Genomic DNA, 13,584 nt, shown 5'->3' with positions numbered 1-13,584 from the left:
GGAGCGCTGAGACGCTCCTGTGTTTGGGGTGGAATGGTCAGGACTCCTTTTGGCTGGTCGCTGAGCGAAGTGGATCCATTGCAGTTTCCCAACAAAGGGATCCCATCGGCCATGGCTATCCATCCTGTTTGGCTCCCCTTCGCCTCCCTTGGGTTCCAAGAAGAGGGACTAGACCTCGTAGCATCTGCTCCATGGAAGGAGGGCTGTGGCACCCCCGTCCAGGGCAAGGGTTTGGATCTCGGACCTCCCCAATGCCAGGCATTCCCACAGCCTCACCCTCCCATTTGGCAAGCACCATCTGGATGGCAGTCCAGGGCTTGCTTTCCTGGAAGACCCTTCCTGGGTGTCCCTGGTGAGATGGGAGAGGGCTGGGGCTTCCCATGGGCTGTGTGTCTCCCTCCCAGACCTCTTTCATTTCGTGTGAGCATTTCTCTCCGCAACACTGTGGCTGCCCATGGCACCGTTTTCTGCGCAGGTTGATGGCTGAGTCCGCTTGTGTTGGGGCGAAGGACAGCTGCTTGCTCAGCCAAGCATCTGTCCATGGACATCGAACGTCTTTCCATGTGTTGCTCTCGGGAAGAGGGCTTCCTGAACGGAGTGGGGCGTTTCGCGCTGAGAAGAGACCCTTTGTCTGGGTCTATGGCCGTGAGGGGTAGCGCTGGGTCTGACGGTGGTTCCAGGGTTCTTTTGGGGAGGCCCTGGATCCTGTGGTCCATCGCGGTTGAACCAACGGCGTCCACGCCCACCCGGTGGGAGGGCCCCTTCTTTTGCACAGCCTGCCCAGGGGTTGTCATGGAAAGGCGTCCTCAGGATGGCCATGGGGACAGGGCTGAGGAGGACTGTCGAGCTGGTTGGGGTTTGGACTTCCCTAGGCATGCGTGATGGTGTTCCTTTGTCTGGTGCTGGCTGCCGGCTGGCTATGTGGATTTGGCAGTGTTTCTTCAGGCCCCCTCCCCACCTGTGGCCTGGGCGGGTGGGTTTCTGTTCTCGTGCCTGGGTTCCGTGCTGGAGCTGATCCGTGTGGAAGCCCAGGGTGACCTGGGTTTTGGGATGCGCATCGAGCATCTGTGAGGCTTCCCCGGGTGGTGCCCAAAGGGAGAGCGAATTGGGAGAGCAGCGGTGCCAGGCGCTGGGCCTTGTCTCTCAAGAGGGCTCAGGAACCTCCCTTTGTCTTTCCCAGGGAGGCTCGGCTCTTCTTTCTACGCACCTGGTGAGATGATGGGAGCTCGAGCCCAGCCAGGCCTATGCAGGCCGCTCTCTTGACGGATCCACCAAAGCTCTGCCTGAGCTTCCTTCCGGCTCCCTGGGGAGAAGGGCTGATTGGGTCGGTTTGGTGTGGTTGGGAGACTCTGTGCCTTGGGAAGCACCAATGGGGATCCAGAGCAGGCACACTCCAGGTGGGGTCAAGAACGTTTGGAAACAAAGGGAGAAAGCGAGACCTGGCCAGATGAACCAAGCCAGAAGGAAAGAATCGAGGCAAGACCTCATGGCAAGGAGTGTGGAATCCCAGGGGCATGATGAAGGGGGAAAACGACTCGTTCCATCCTTCCACACCTGTCTTCCTAACTCCATATGGGCCAGGCTCTATCCACCCGGTAGCAGGCTGGCACCCCCTGATGGATTGGGAGCTCAGGATTTCCAGGGCGAGGCATGGCCTAGGTGGGCATCGGCACGAAGAACGCCTTTGAGAGAGGGAGCTAGAGCCCAGGTGGAAGGGCCCTTCTTGGCGGGGGATGGAGCCCCCAGCCTCGTCTGGGCCCCAGCCCAAGCAGCCCCGGGGACTGCTGAGCCCGAGAGAGAAGGCCAGCCTGAGAGGGGCTGTTCGAGCCTATGTCCACACGAGGGCGCCAGGGCCCCTCCCGGCCCCAGGTGCAGCTCTGAGGCTCGAAGAGGTGGGAGTGGCAAGGCTCCAAAGGCGCAGGCTCCAGGTCGGGGGCGGGGGCGGATGGAGGCTTGAGCGGGACGCCCCCACAGCAGGCACTCCGAGGATGTGCAGGGGTTTCCTGGGCACCAGGGACTGTCTCCTCCGAGACCCCTCCTGTCAGGCGCAGGGCGGAGGTGTGCCTTCCGGATTTGGAGGTGGGTTGGCCGCCTGGTTGGGTGGCAGTGGGTTTGGAAGGCTTGAAACAGGTCCTGGGCTTTGGCGTGCTTGGGGTTCCTTCGAGGCAGGTGCCCAGTCACACACAGCCTCAGGATTGGGCCGCCAGCTGGCCCTGGTCAAGCCCTCCGCATCAGGGCTTCAGGTAGGTGAGAAGGAGTGTGGTGCTGAGGAATCCATGGGGGGCTTCGGGGGCAAGAGTGTTGGTAGCTGGGCTCATCCGCCTGTTTCCATCCCTCTCTATTTCTCTCTCTCTCTCTCTCTCTCTCTCTCTCTCTCTCTCTCTCACACACACACACACTCACACACACACACACACACACACACACACACTGAGGAGGCTGAGGGAAATGTCCTTGTGTCGTTTTGAGAAGAGCCTCTCTTGGCAGCAGGGTGCCAGGCTATGGAGGCCTGATTGAAACCAGGTCTGATGCGTTAAGGACTCTTGATTGGTCTCCTCCAGCAAGCTCTCAGGGGAGTTCCCACGTGGCTGCCAAGCTGCAGAGGCTCTCCTGGTCACTGCTGTGGCTGGCTGGGGCAAGAGCTGCACTGGGTGATCCCCCTCTGGCTAGACCGCATCTCCGTGTGGCACGGGGCACCCAAATCCATGGACAAGGAATAAGAGGCATTGAAATGAATGAGCTGAATGGATCCAGAAATGAGTGAAGGTCCATCTCTCGTTCTCTACCTCTCTCTCTCTCTCTCCAAACACACCCACACGCATACGCATGCAGATAGAGTAGGAAACAATAGCTAGGACGGGGATTGACAAATCCATCCTACGTCTCTCGTGAGCCAATAGCTTGGGTGGGAGTGGGTTGGAAGTGCCAGCCTGGGGATGGCCAGCCTGGGAGTGGATGCTTTTGCCGAGCAGAGTGGATCTGCATGCCGCACACGGGTGCAGGAGAACACCTGGGCAAGTCAATCCACTCCAGACGAAGCATGTCTTTATCCTCATCACTTCCTCCTCGCCAGGGAATTCGGTTGGGTCCGATGGGCTAGGCTCGGCAATCTGGACGGGATGCACGGAGTCCTTCGGCCCGTCTCTTTTCCCGAGGGGCAGCACTCCCGAGCGGGACACCTTCTGTGGGGAGCGCTGAGACGCTCCTGTGTTGGGGTGGAATGGTCAGGACTCCTTTTGGCTGGTCGCTGAGCGAAGTGGATCCATTGCAGTTTCCCAACAAAGGGATCCCATCGGCCATGGCTATCCATCCTGTTTGGCTCCCCTTCGCCTCCCTTGGGTTCCAAGAAGAGGGACTAGACCTCGTAGCATCTGCTCCATGGAAGGAGGGCTGTGGCACCCCCGTCCAGGGCAAGGGTTTGGATCTCGGACCTCCCCAATGCCAGGCATTCCCACAGCCTCACCCTCCCATTTGGCAAGCACCATCTGGATGGCAGTCCAGGGCTTGCTTTCCTGGAAGACCGTTCCTGGGTGTCCCTGGTGAGATGGGCGAGGGCAGGGGCTTCCCATGGGCTGTGTGTCTCCCTCCCAGACCTCTTTCATTTCGTGTGAGCATTTCTCTCCGCAACACTGTGGCTGCCCATGGCACCGTTTTCTGTGCAGGTTGATGGCTGAGTCCGCTTGTGTTGGGGCGAAGGACAGCTGCTTGCTCAGCCAAGCATCTGTCCATGGACATCGAACGTCTTTCCATGTGTTGCTCTCGGGAAGAGGGCTTCCTGAACGGAGTGGGGCGTTTCACGCTGAGAAGAGACCCTTTGTCTGGGTCTATGGCCGTGAGGGGTAGCCCTGGGTCTGACGGTGGTTCCAGGGTTCTTTTGGGGAGGCCCTGGATCCTGTGGTCCATCGCGGTTGAACCAACGGACGTCCACGCCCACCCGGTGGGAGGGCCCCTTCTTTTGCACAGCCTGCCCAGGGGTTGTCATGGAAAGGCGTCCTCAGGATGGCCATGGGGACAGGGCTGAGGAGGACTGTCGAGCTGGTTGGGGTTTGGACTTCCCTAGGCATGCGTGATGGTGTTCCTTTGTCTGGTGCTGGCTGCCGGCTGGCTATGTGGATTTGGCAGTGTTTCTTCAGGCCCCCTCCCCACCTGTGGCCTGGGCGGATGGGTTTCTGTTCTCGTGCCTGGGTTCCGTGCTGGAGCTGATCCGTGTGGAAGCCCAGGGTGACCTGGGTTTTGGGATGCGCATCGAGCATCTGTGAGGCTTCCCCGGGTGGTGCCCAAAGGGAGAGCGAATTGGGAGAGCAGCGGTGCCAGGCGCTGGGCCTTGTCTCTCAAGAGGGCTCAGGAACCTCCCTTTGTCTTTCCCAGGGAGGCTCGGCTCTTCTTTCTACGCACCTGGTGAGATGATGGGAGCTCGAGCCCAGCCAGGCCTATGCAGGCCGCTCTCTTGACGGATCCACCAAAGCTCTGCCTGAGCTTCCTTCCGGCTCCCTGGGGAGAAGGGCTGATTGGGTCGGTTTGGTGTGGTTGGGAGACTCTGTGCCTTGGGAAGCACCAATGGGGATCCAGAGCAGGCACACTCCAGGTGGGGTCAAGAACGTTTGGAAACAAAGGGAGAAAGCGAGACCTGGCCAGATGAACCAAGCCAGAAGGAAAGAATCGAGGCAAGACCTCATGGCAAGGAGTGTGGAATCCCAGGGGCATGATGAAGGGGGAAAACGACTCGTTCCATCCTTCCACACCTGTCTTCCTAACTCCATATGGGCCAGGCTCTATCCACCCGGTAGCAGGCTGGCACCCCCTGATGGATTGGGAGCTCAGGATTTCCAGGGCGAGGCATGGCCTAGGTGGGCATCGGCACGAAGAACGCCTTTGAGAGAGGGAGCTAGAGCCCAGGTGGAAGGGCCCTTCTTGGCGGGGGATGGAGCCCCCAGCCTCGTCTGGGCCCCAGCCCAAGCAGCCCCGGGGACTGCTGAGCCCGAGAGAGAAGGCCAGCCTGAGAGGGGCTGTTCGAGCCTATGTCCACACGAGGGCGCCAGGGCCCCTCCCGGCCCCAGGTGCAGCTCTGAGGCTCGAAGAGGTGGGAGTGGCAAGGCTCCAAAGGCGCAGGCTCCAGGTCGGGGGCGGGGGCGGATGGAGGCTTGAGCGGGACGCCCCCACAGCAGGCACTCCGAGGATGTGCAGGGGTTTCCTGGGCACCAGGGACTGTCTCCTCCGAGACCCCTCCTGTCAGGCGCAGGGCGGAGGTGTGCCTTCCGGATTTGGAGGTGGGTTGGCCGCCTGGTTGGGTGGCAGTGGGTTTGGAAGGCTTGAAACAGGTCCTGGGCTTTGGCGTGCTTGGGGTTCCTTCGAGGCAGGTGCCCAGTCACACACAGCCTCAGGATTGGGCCGCCAGCTGGCCCTGGTCAAGCCCTCCGCATCAGGGCTTCAGGTAGGTGAGAAGGAGTGTGGTGCTGAGGAATCCATGGGGGGCTTCGGGGGCAAGAGTGTTGGTAGCTGGGCTCATCCGCCTGTTTCCATCCCTCTCTATTTCTCTCTCTCTCTCTCTCTCTCTCTCTCTCTCTCTCTCACACACACACACACTCACACACACACACACACACACACACACACACACTGAGGAGGCTGAGGGAAATGTCCTTGTGTCGTTTTGAGAAGAGCCTCTCTTGGCAGCAGGGTGCCAGGCTATGGAGGCCTGATTGAAACCAGGTCTGATGCGTTAAGGACTCTTGATTGGTCTCCTCCAGCAAGCTCTCAGGGGAGTTCCCACGTGGCTGCCAAGCTGCAGAGGCTCTCCTGGTCACTGCTGTGGCTGGCTGGGGCAAGAGCTGCACTGGGCGATCCCCCTCTGGATAGACCGCATCTCCGTGTGGCACGGGGCACCCAAATCCATGGACAAGGAATAAGAGGCATTGAAATGAATGAGCTGAATGGATCCAGAAATGAGTGAAGGTCCATCTCTCGTTCTCTACCTCTCTCTCTCTCTCTCCAAACACACCCACACGCATACGCATGCAGATAGAGTAGGAAACAATAGCTAGGACGGGGATTGACAAATCCATCCTACGTCTCTCGTGAGCCAATAGCTTGGGTGGGAGTGGGTTGGAAGTGCCAGCCTGGGGATGGCCAGCCTGGGAGTGGATGCTTTTGCCGAGCAGAGTGGATCTGCATGCCGCACACGGGTGCAGGAGAACACCTGGGCAAGTCAATCCACTCCAGACGAAGCATGTCTTTATCCTCATCACTTCCTCCTCGCCAGGGAATTCGGTTGGGTCCGATGGGCTAGGCTCGGCAATCTGGACGGGATGCACGGAGTCCTTCGGCCCGTCTCTTTTCCCGAGGGGCAGCACTCCCGAGCGGGACACCTTCTGTGGGGAGCGCTGAGACGCTCCTGTGTTGGGGTGGAATGGTCAGGACTCCTTTTGGCTGGTCGCTGAGCGAAGTGGATCCATTGCAGTTTCCCAACAAAGGGATCCCATCGGCCATGGCTATCCATCCTGTTTGGCTCCCCTTCGCCTCCCTTGGGTTCCAAGAAGAGGGACTAGACCTCGTAGCATCTGCTCCATGGAAGGAGGGCTGTGGCACCCCCGTCCAGGGCAAGGGTTTGGATCTCGGACCTCCCCAATGCCAGGCATTCCCACAGCCTCACCCTCCCATTTGGCAAGCACCATCTGGATGGCAGTCCAGGGCTTGCTTTCCTGGAAGACCGTTCCTGGGTGTCCCTGGTGAGATGGGCGAGGGCAGGGGCTTCCCATGGGCTGTGTGTCTCCCTCCCAGACCTCTTTCATTTCGTGTGAGCATTTCTCTCCGCAACACTGTGGCTGCCCATGGCACCGTTTTCTGTGCAGGTTGATGGCTGAGTCCGCTTGTGTTGGGGCGAAGGACAGCTGCTTGCTCAGCCAAGCATCTGTCCATGGACATCGAACGTCTTTCCATGTGTTGCTCTCGGGAAGAGGGCTTCCTGAACGGAGTGGGGCGTTTCACGCTGAGAAGAGACCCTTTGTCTGGGTCTATGGCCGTGAGGGGTAGCCCTGGGTCTGACGGTGGTTCCAGGGTTCTTTTGGGGAGGCCCTGGATCCTGTGGTCCATCGCGGTTGAACCAACGGACGTCCACGCCCACCCGGTGGGAGGGCCCCTTCTTTTGCACAGCCTGCCCAGGGGTTGTCATGGAAAGGCGTCCTCAGGATGGCCATGGGGACAGGGCTGAGGAGGACTGTCGAGCTGGTTGGGGTTTGGACTTCCCTAGGCATGCGTGATGGTGTTCCTTTGTCTGGTGCTGGCTGCCGGCTGGCTATGTGGATTTGGCAGTGTTTCTTCAGGCCCCCTCCCCACCTGTGGCCTGGGCGGATGGGTTTCTGTTCTCGTGCCTGGGTTCCGTGCTGGAGCTGATCCGTGTGGAAGCCCAGGGTGCCCTGGGTTTTGGGATGCGCATCGAGCATCTGTGAGGCTTCCCCGGGTGGTGCCCAAAGGGAGAGCGAATTGGGAGAGCAGCGGTGCCAGGCGCTGGGCCTTGTCTCTCAAGAGGGCTCAGGAACCTCCCTTTGTCTTTCCCAGGGAGGCTCGGCTCTTCTTTCTACGCACCTGGTGAGATGATGGGAGCTCGAGCCCAGCCAGGCCTATGCAGGCCGCTCTCTTGACGGATCCACCAAAGCTCTGCCTGAGCTTCCTTCCGGCTCCCTGGGGAGAAGGGCTGATTGGGTCGGTTTGGTGTGGTTGGGAGACTCTGTGCCTTGGGAAGCACCAATGGGGATCCAGAGCAGGCACACTCCAGGTGGGGTCAAGAACGTTTGGAAACAAAGGGAGAAAGCGAGACCTGGCCAGATGAACCAAGCCAGAAGGAAAGAATCGAGGCAAGACCTCATGGCAAGGAGTGTGGAATCCCAGGGGCATGATGAAGGGGGAAAACGACTCGTTCCATCCTTCCACACCTGTCTTCCTAACTCCATATGGGCCAGGCTCTATCCACCCGGTAGCAGGCTGGCACCCCCTGATGGATTGGGAGCTCAGGATTTCCAGGGCGAGGCATGGCCTAGGTGGGCATCGGCACGAAGAACGCCTTTGAGAGAGGGAGCTAGAGCCCAGGTGGAAGGGCCCTTCTTGGCGGGGGATGGAGCCCCCAGCCTCGTCTGGGCCCCAGCCCAAGCAGCCCCGGGGACTGCTGAGCCCGAGAGAGAAGGCCAGCCTGAGAGGGGCTGTTCGAGCCTATGTCCACACGAGGGCGCCAGGGCCCCTCCCGGCCCCAGGTGCAGCTCTGAGGCTCGAAGAGGTGGGAGTGGCAAGGCTCCAAAGGCGCAGGCTCCAGGTCGGGGGCGGGGGCGGATGGAGGCTTGAGCGGGACGCCCCCACAGCAGGCACTCCGAGGATGTGCAGGGGTTTCCTGGGCACCAGGGACTGTCTCCTCCGAGACCCCTCCTGTCAGGCGCAGGGCGGAGGTGTGCCTTCCGGATTTGGAGGTGGGTTGGCCGCCTGGTTGGGTGGCAGTGGGTTTGGAAGGCTTGAAACAGGTCCTGGGCTTTGGCGTGCTTGGGGTTCCTTCGAGGCAGGTGCCCAGTCACACACAGCCTCAGGATTGGGCCGCCAGCTGGCCCTGGTCAAGCCCTCCGCATCAGGGCTTCAGGTAGGTGAGAAGGAGTGTGGTGCTGAGGAATCCATGGGGGGCTTCGGGGGCAAGAGTGTTGGTAGTTGGGCTCATCCACCTGTTTCCCCCCCTCTCTATTTTTCTCTCTGTCTCTCTCTCTCTCTCTCTCTCTCACACACACACACACACACACTGAGGAGGCTGAGGGAAATGTCCTTGTGTCGTTTTGAGAAGAGCCTCTCTTGGCAGCAGGGTGCCAGGCTATGGAGGCCTGATTGAAACCAGGTCTGATGCGTTAAGGACTCTTGATTGGTCTCCTCCAGCAAGCTCTCAGGGGAGTTCCCACGTGGCTGCCAAGCTGCAGAGGCTCTCCTGGTCACTGCTGTGGCTGGCTGGGGCAAGAGCTGCACTGGGCGATCCCCCTCTGGCTAGACCACATCTCCGTGTGGCACGGGGCACCCAAATCCATGGACAAGGAATAAGAGGCATTGAAATGAATGAGCTGAATGGATCCAGAAAGGAGTGAAGGTCCATCTCTCGTTCTCTCCCTCGTTCTCTCATTCTCCGTCCCTCTCTCTCTCTCTCTCTCTCTCTCTCTCTCTCTCTCTCTCTCTCTCTCCAAACACACCCACACGCATACGCATGCAGATAGAGTAGGAAACAATAGCTAGGACGGGGATTGACAAATCCATCCTACGTCTCTCGTGAGCCAATAGCTTGGGTGGGAGTGGGTTGGAAGTGCCAGCCTGGGGATGGCCAGCCTGGGAGTGGATGCTTTTGCCGAGCAGAGTGGATCTGCATGCCGCACACGGGTGCAGGAGAACACCTGGGCAAGTCAATCCACTCCAGACGAAGCATGTCTTTATCCTCATCACTTCCTCCTCGCCAGGCAATTCGGTTGGGTCCGATGGGCTAGGCTCGGCAATCTGGACGGGATGCACGGAGTCCTTCGGCCCGTCTCTTTTCCCGAGGGGCAGCACTCCCGAGCGGGACACCTTCTGTGGGGAGCGCTGAGACGCTCCTGTGTTGGGGTGGAATGGTCAGGACTCCTTTTGGCTGGTCGCTGAGCGAAGTGGATCCATTGCAGTTTCCCAACAAAGGGATCCCATCGGCCATGGCTATCCATCCTGTTTGGCTCCCCTTCGCCTCCCTTGGGTTCCAAGAAGAGGGACTAGACCTCGTAGCATCTGCTCCATGGAAGGAGGGCTGTGGCACCCCCGTCCAGGGCAAGGGTTTGGATCTCGGACCTCCCCAATGCCAGGCATTCCCACAGCCTCACCCTCCCATTTGGCAAGCACCATCTGGATGGCAGTCCAGGGCTTGCTTTCCTGGAAGACCGTTCCTGGGTGTCCCTGGTGAGATGGGCGAGGGCAGGGGCTTCCCATGGGCTGTGTGTCTCCCTCCCAGACCTCTTTCATTTCGTGTGAGCATTTCTCTCCGCAACACTGTGGCTGCCATGGCACCGTTTTCTGTGCAGGTTGATGGCTGAGTCCGCTTGTGTTGGGGCGAAGGACAGCTGCTTGCTCAGCCAAGCATCTGTCCATGGACATCGAACGTCTTTCCATGTGTTGCTCTCGGGAAGAGGGCTGCCTGAACGGAGTGGGGCGTTTCGCGCTGCGAAGAGACCCTTTGTCTGGGTCTATGGCCGTGAGGGGTAGCGCTGGGTCTGACGGTGGTTCCAGGGTTCTTTTGGGGAGGCCCTGGATCCTGTGGTCCATCGCGGTTGAACCAACGGACGTGCACGCCCACCCGGTGGGAGGGCCCCTTCTTTTGCACAGCCTGCCCAGGGGTTGTCATGGAAAGGCGTCCTCAGGATGGCCATGGGGACAGGGCTGAGGAGGCCTGTCGAGCTGGTTGGGGTTTGGACTTCCCTAGGCATGCGTGATGGTGTTCCTTTGTCTGGTGCTGCCTGCTGGCTGGCTATGTGGATTTGGCAGTGTTTCTTCAGGCCCCCTCCCCACCTGTGGCCTGGGCGGGTGGGTCTCTGTTTTCGTGCCTGGGTTCCGTGCTGGAGCTGATCCGTGTGGAAGCCCAGGGTGACCTGGGTTTTGGGATGCGCATCGAGCATCTGTGAGGCTTCCCCGGGTGGTGCCCAAAGGGAGAGCGAATTGGGAGAGCAGCGGTGCCAGGCGCTGGGCCTTGTCTCTCAAGAGGGCTCAGGAACCTCCCTTTGTCTTTCCCAGGGAGGCTCGGCTCTTCTTTCTACGCACCTGGTGAGATGATGGGAGCTCGAGCCAGGCCGGGCCTATGCAGGCCGCTCTCTTGACGGATCCACCAAAGCTCTGCCTGAGCTTCCTTCCGGCCGCCTGGGGAGAAGGGCTGATTGGGTCGGTTTTGTGTGGTTGGGAGACTCTGTGCCTTGGGAAGCACCAATGGGGATCCAGAGCAGGCACACTCCAGGTGGGGTCAAGAACGTTTGGAAACAAAGGGAGAAAGCGAGACCTGGCCAGATGAACCAAGCCAGAAGGAAAGAATCGAGGCAAGACCTCATGGCAAGGAGTGTGGAATCCCAGGGGCATGATGAAGGGGGAAAACGACTCGTTCCATCCTTCCACACCTGTCTTCCTAACTCCATATGGGCCAGGCTCTATCCACCCGGTAGCAGGCTGGCACACCCTGATGGATTGGGAGCTCAGGATTTCCAGGGCGAGGCATGGCCTAGGTGGGCATCGGCACGAAGAACGCCTTTGAGAGAGGGAGCTAGAGCCCAGGTGGAAGGGCCCTTCTTGGCGGGGGATGGAGCCCCCAGCCTCGTCTGGGCCCCAGCCCAAGCAGCCCCGGGGACTGCTGAGCCCGAGAGAGAAGGCCAGCCCGAGAGGGGCTGTTCGAGCCTATGTCCACACGAGGGCGCCAGGGCCCCTCCCGGCCCCAGGTGCAGCTCTGAGGCTCGAAGAGGTGGGAGTGGCAAGGCTCCAAAGGCGCAGGCTCCAGGTCGGGGGCGGGGGCGGATGGAGGCTTGAGCGGGACGCCCCCACAGCAGGCACTCCGAGGATGTGCAGGGGTTTCCTGGGCACCAGGGACTGTCTCCTCCGAGACCCCTCCTGTCAGGCGCAGGGCGGAGGTGTGCCTTCCGGATTTGGAGGTGGGTTGGCCGCCTGGTTGGGTGGCAGTGGGTTTGGAAGGCTTGAAACAGGTCCTGGGATTTGGCGTGCTTGGGGTTCCTTCGAGGCAGGTGCCCAGTCACACACAGCCTCAGGATTGGGCCGCCAGCTGGCCCTGGTCAAGCCCTCCGCATCAGGGCTTCAGGTAGGTGAGAAGGAGTGTGGTGCTGAGGAATCCATGGGGGGCTTCGGGGGCAAGAGTGTTGGTAGCTGGGCTCATCCGCCTGTTTCCCTCCCTCTCTTTTCTCTTTCTCTCTCTCTCTCTCTCTCTCACTCACACACACACACACACACACACAAACACACACACACTCACACACACTGAGGAGGCTGAGGGAAATGTCCTTGTGTCGTTTTGAGAAGAGCCTCTCTTGGCAGCAGGGTGCCAGGCTATGGAGGCCTGATTGAAACCAGGTCTGATGCGTTAAGGACTCTTGATTGGTCTCCTCCAGCAAGCTCTCAGGGGAGTTCCCACGTGGCTGCCAAGCTGCAGAGGCTCTCCTGGTCCCTGCTGTGGCTGGCTGGGGCAAGAGCTGCACTGGGCCATCCCCCTCTGGCTAGACCACATCTCCGTGTGGCACGGGGCACCCAAATCCATGGACAAGGAATAAGAGGCATTGAAATGAATGAGCTGAATGGATCCAGAAAGGAGTGAAGGTCCATCTCTCGTTCTCTCCCTCGTTCTCTCATTCTCCGTCCCTCTCTCTCTCTCTCTCTCTCTCTCTCTCTCTCTCTCTCCAAACACACCCACACGCATACGCATGCAGATAGAGTAGGAAACAATAGCTTGGACGGGGATTGACAAATCCATCCTACGTCTCTCGTGAGCCAATAGCTTGGGTGGGAGTGGGTTGGAAGTGCCAGCCTGGGGATGGCCAGCCTGGGAGTGGATGCTTTTGCCGAGCAGAGTGGATCTGCATGCCGCACACGGGTGCAGGAGAGCACCTGGGCAAGTCAATCCACTCCAGACGAAGCATGTCTTTATCCTCATCACTTCCTCCTCGCCAGGCAATTCGGTTGGGTCCGATGGGCTAGGCTCGGCAATCTGGACGGGATGCACGGAGTCCTTCGGCCCGTCTCTTTTCCCGAGGGGCAGCACTCCCGAGCGGGACACCTTCTGTGGGGAGCGCTGAGACGCTCCTGTGTTGGGGTGGAATGGTCAGGACTCCTTTTGGCTGGTCGCTGAGCGAAGTGGATCCATTGCAGTTTCCCAACAAAGGGATCCCATCGGCCATGGCTATCCATCCTGTTTGGCTCCCCTTCGCCTCCCTTGGGTTCCAAGAAGAGGGACTAGACCTCGTAGCATCTGCTCCATGGAAGGAGGGCTGTGGCACCCCCGTCCAGGGCAAGGGTTTGGATCTCGGACCTCCCCAATGCCAGGCATTCCCACAGCCTCACCCTCCCATTTGGCAAGCACCATCTGGATGGCAGTCCAGGGCTTGCTTTCCTGGAAGACCGTTCCTGGGTGTCCCTGGTGAGATGGGCGAGGGCAGGGGCTTCCCATGGGCTGTGTGTCTCCCTCCCAGACCTCTTTCATTTCGTGTGAGCATTTCTCTCCGCAACAATGTGGCTGCCCAAGGCACCGTTTTCTGCGCAGGTTGATGGCTGAGTCCGCTTGTGTTGGGGCGAAGGACAGCTGCTTGCTCAGCCAAGCATCTGTCCGTGGACATCGAACGTCTTTCCATGTGTTGCTCTCGGGAAGAGGGCTGCCTGAACGGAGTGGGGCGTTTCGCGCTGCGAAGAGACCCTTTGTCTGGGTCTATGGCCGTGAGGGGTAGCGCTGGGTCTGACGGTGGTTCCAGGGTTCTTTTGGGGAGGCCCTGGATCCTGTGGTCCATCGCGGTTGAACCAACGGACGTCCACGCCCAGCCGGTGGGAGGGCCCATTCTTTTGCACAGCCTGCCC

This window comes from Sus scrofa, chromosome 6, assembly GCF_054392235.1.
Source record: "Sus scrofa isolate SSC_HxYL_T2T_F1_AM1 chromosome 6, Sscrofa_HxYL_maternal_Yorkshire_Landrace_v2.0, whole genome shotgun sequence".
In the NCBI taxonomy this organism is placed as follows: Eukaryota; Metazoa; Chordata; class Mammalia; order Artiodactyla; family Suidae; genus Sus; species Sus scrofa.
The sequence above is the reverse complement of the archived record's forward strand: the minus strand, read 5'-3'. Positions refer to the sequence as shown.